Here is a 4,409-nt window from a genome sequence, read left to right as displayed (position 1 = left end):
CCACTACCACGCCTGGCTAATTTTTGTATTTTTAGTAGAGAGATAGGTTTCACCATCTTGGCCAGGCTGGTCTTGAACTCCTGACCTCGTGATCCACCTGCCTCAGCCTCTGAAAGTGCTGGGATTACAGGCATGAGGCACTGTGCCCGGCCAATGCAACTTCTTTAAGTCTCTGTTTCCTTATCTTTCAAATGGAGAAAATAATATCCCAGTGAATTTCATTGGATCTCTGGGAGGAATAAATGACAATATATTTCTAAAGTGCTTAGCATTGTTACTTAGCATACTAACATATTTACTCAATTAAAATACTAGCTGTCGTTCTTGCTTTTGTTCTTACAGTTTCCCTCTCTAGGTGCCCAAGCCTCCAATCTGGCTGCTGGAATACAGGATGCTTCTATCCTTCAGGCTGCAAACTGCCTGGCTCTTGGTGACTTCCACAGAAAACAGCTGCTGGTTACCTGTAACAAGGAGACATCACAGAATGACCAAGTCTCCCAAGGATTCTTCCTCCCTGATCAAAGTGAGCTCAGAGGGCTGGGGGCTGCACCATGCCAGGCTTGGATTCTGCCCTACAAAGAGACTGGGGGAGTTAGACAAGCCCACTTCCCCCACAGCGACTCAGAAAAACAAAGGCAACCTGCAAGTCACTGACTTGGCTGTCTTGTGGAGTAATTAATCTCCCTGAAATTAATGGCACCTCAAAGGCAGGCAGCTGCAGTGGCTGTGCACATCTGAACTGCAGGATTCATCTGCATCCATGAAGACATTTAACAGGACAGATGACACCCTGTGGGTGCCCATGGCCCTCGGGAACCCATACAACTTGCCCACGAGTTCCATCAGCACGCAGGAATGGGGTCACCACCATGGGGCTCCCTGCCTACCTTCTCCATTCCCATTAACAGAGGTAAAAAAGCTGTCCCTCAGAAGAGGAGCAAGCCTGAGGTGGAGAAGCTAAGTGACCTTGAGCAAGTGAGTGAGCCTCGATCTTCTCCAGCAAAACCAGCACATTGCTTTGGAGGATTAGGTCCTTTGTGTGCAGAGCATCATTCAGAAATAAGAAAACAAAGAAAACCCAGCCATCTTACTTCAATGCATCTACCAACTTCTTGGGGGAAGGCTTTGCAGATAGAGATTGATTATGGAAACCTGACATTTTCGAGGCTGTTCGTCTGAGACCAGGGGACATTTGGATGAAATTTAGAAAACAAATGATTAAATATGTTTTATTTTCATTCAAGTGATGGGCTAAATCAGTAGAATGATTAGGGTCAGGGATGGGTGGGAATCAGGGGAGAGGCTGGCTCAGGGATAGAGTGAGACAGGGCTGTGTATTACACACAGCATGCTGAAATAACATGTATTATTGCACAATTTGAACATGCTCTTTTTTTTCTTTTTTCTTTTTTTTTTCTTTTTTTTGAGATGGAGTTTTGCTCTGTTGCCCAGGCTGGAGTGCAGTGGTACAATCTCAGCTCACTGCAATGTCTACCTCCCGGGTTCAGGTGATTCTCCTGCCTTAGCCTCCTGAGTAGTTGGGAATACAGGTGCACGCCACCACACCCAGCTAATGTTTGTATTTTTGGTGAGATGGGGTTTCACCATGTCTCAAACTCCTGACCTCAGGTGATCTGCCAGCCTTGGCCTCCCAAAGTGCTGGGATTATAGGCGTGAGCCACTGCTCCTGGCTTGAGCATGCTCTTTTGATGGGGCTGTGTTCCATCGCCTGGGTCAAAATGTCCCTTTTATCTAAACAGTTGCACAGTGCACAATCACTCAGGCCAGTTGTGGACAGAAACCTGCCGTGTTTTGTTTCCTGCTTTTGGGGAATGGTCTTCTTCAATGAAGCAGTGACAGCAAGATGCAGACAGCAGCAGGCTGAGGTTCCGTCCCCGGATACAGCAGCAGGCTGAGGTTCCGTCCCCGGAGTTATGACTCTGCCCCCTGGTGGCTGGGTGACCTTCGGCAGGCTGCATGACTTCTCTGTGTCTTGCAACCAGGGCTCTTCCTCTGCCTCTCAGCTGCTCTTCCCTGGAGGGTTGTGGGAGAGGCAAGGAAAGGGGCCCTTGTGGTAGTTCAGCTACTGAATCACAAGGCAGCCCTTCCAGCCTGGCAGAGCAGATGGAAAACTGGCCTGTGTTCCTCTGTTCAGGGTGTCCTATGGAGTCAACCCTTAGGGGCTGGCAGGACCTAATAGATAGCCTGAGCCCCAGAAGCCTGGGGAAAACGTTTCTCTCTCCAGGTACCCAAAGTACATCATAAGGCCAGCTGCAGAAGGGATGCAGGTCAGGTGCCCTCCCAATCCAGGGGCCGAGGTGCGCATGTGACCCTGGTGGAGTGCTGGCCAAGATGGCTGGCATCCTTGGCTTAGCATCTCCGAAAGAGCTCGCCCTAAATTGTGCTCATTTGCATAACCTAGTTGTGGGCTTGGTTGACAGGGACAGCAAGCATACTGGGAGTGGCGTAACGAGACTGTGGAAGGCTGCAGGGGAAATCAAGTCCCAGTTGCTATTTTCAGACTTAACTCTCTCCTGAGGGCCAATCTTGCCAGTTGGACATCTTCACTGGGATGTCCTGCGCTGTTGCTCTTGGCTCCATAAAGTTGTTATCGTGTAGTTCTGTAGTTACGACCCAGAACCACCTCCCCTCTACCCACCTGCCACTATCACAGGACTACCCTACCAATCCCTTCTTCTCCTCAACAGGCTTCAGTGTGGCTCTGCCCCTCACTGACTGGGTAGCCTGACACAAATCATTCATCCCTTTGAACCTCCGCTTGCTCATTTGCAAAATGGGGATACTAAGTAACTACCTCATGGGATGATGATGAGGACTTAGAGGAATTAATATACATAAAGCACTTAGAAGAGTGTCAGGTTGCTAGTCAGCACTATGTAAATATCCCTCTACCAGCTTTCCATCTGAACTTACCTTGTATTGGGAACCATACTAGATCCTGCAAGTTCAAACTCTTAGCACCACATTTCCCAGAATATGCTTGATGGAACAGGGTGGGGAACACCCCAGTGATGCTCAGCCTTTTGGGAAACACTCTATGTCATGGTCCCCTCTGCGATACTCTCACTGCATTTGAAAAAGGAACATCTTCCTTTTGCTTCCTTTCAAGGTTGGCCCATGCTTGTTTCTGTACAGACATAAATAAGAATGGTTTCTACTTTTTTTTAATGGTAGGAAACAAAACGATTAAAATCATGACACATGAAAATCATGTGACATTGGGATTTCAGCGAATGTACAGTTCTACGAGAACACAGCAGTGCCTGTTCATTTACACACTGTCTATGGCTACCTTTGCACTATGACAGGCAGAATTGAGTAGTTGGGACAGACACTATCTAGTTTTGCAGTCATGGTAATGCATAATGATGTTTCCATCAACCACGGTGGTCCTGTAAGATTATAATGGAGCTGAGCCAGGCGCGGTGGCTCACACCTATAATCCCAGCACTTTGGGAGACTGAGGTGGGTGGATCACCTGAGGTCAGGAGTTCGAGACCAGCCCGGGCAACATGGTGGAACCCCCATCTCTGCTAAACATATAAATATTAGCCAGGCGTGGTGGTGTGCACCTGTAGTCCCAGCTACTCAGGAGGCTGAGACAGGAAAATTACTTGAACTCAGGAGGCAGAGTTTGCAGTGAGCGGATATCGTGCCACTGCACTCCAGTCTGGGTGATACAGCTGGATTCTGTCTCAAAAAAAAAAAAAGAAAAAAAAACTCAAAGATTATAATGGAGCTGAAAAATTTCTATCACTTAGTGGCATGGTAGCCCTGTTAACATGATAGTGCAATGCATTACTCACGTGTTTGTGGCACTGTTGGTGTCAACAAACCCACAGCACTGTCAGTTATATAAAAGCATCACACTTAAAATTGTGTCTAGTACATATACAAAAATGTTACTGGTTTATGTATTTGGTATACTATTTATTGTTATTTAAGAGGATACTCCTTCTGCTTGTTAAGAAAATAGTTAATTATACAACAGCCTCAGGCAGGTCCTTCTGGAAGTATTCCAGAAGCAGGCATTGTTATCTTAGGAGATGACAGCTCCATGTGTGTTACTGCCCCTGAAGACCTTCCAGTGGGACAGGATAAATGAAAGAAAGATATGTTGATGCTCCTCACCCTGTAGGCCCAGGCTCATGTGAGTGTTTGTGTCTTAGTTTTTAACAAAAAAATTAACGGTTATAAAGCAAAAGTACAAAATTTTAAGTAGAAAACACCTTAGAGAATAAGACTATAAGAAAGAAAATATTTTTGTACAATATTTTGTATAATATGTTTGTGTTTCAAGTTAATATTATTACAAAACAGTAAAAAAGTTAAAACAGGCTGGGCGCAGTGGCTCATGCCTGTAATCCCAGCACTTTGGGAGGCTGAGG

Source organism: Mandrillus leucophaeus, unplaced genomic scaffold, assembly GCF_000951045.1.
Source record: "Mandrillus leucophaeus isolate KB7577 unplaced genomic scaffold, Mleu.le_1.0 Scaffold254, whole genome shotgun sequence".
NCBI classification, from domain to species: domain Eukaryota; kingdom Metazoa; phylum Chordata; class Mammalia; order Primates; family Cercopithecidae; genus Mandrillus; species Mandrillus leucophaeus.
The sequence above is the reverse complement of the archived record's forward strand: the minus strand, read 5'-3'. Positions refer to the sequence as shown.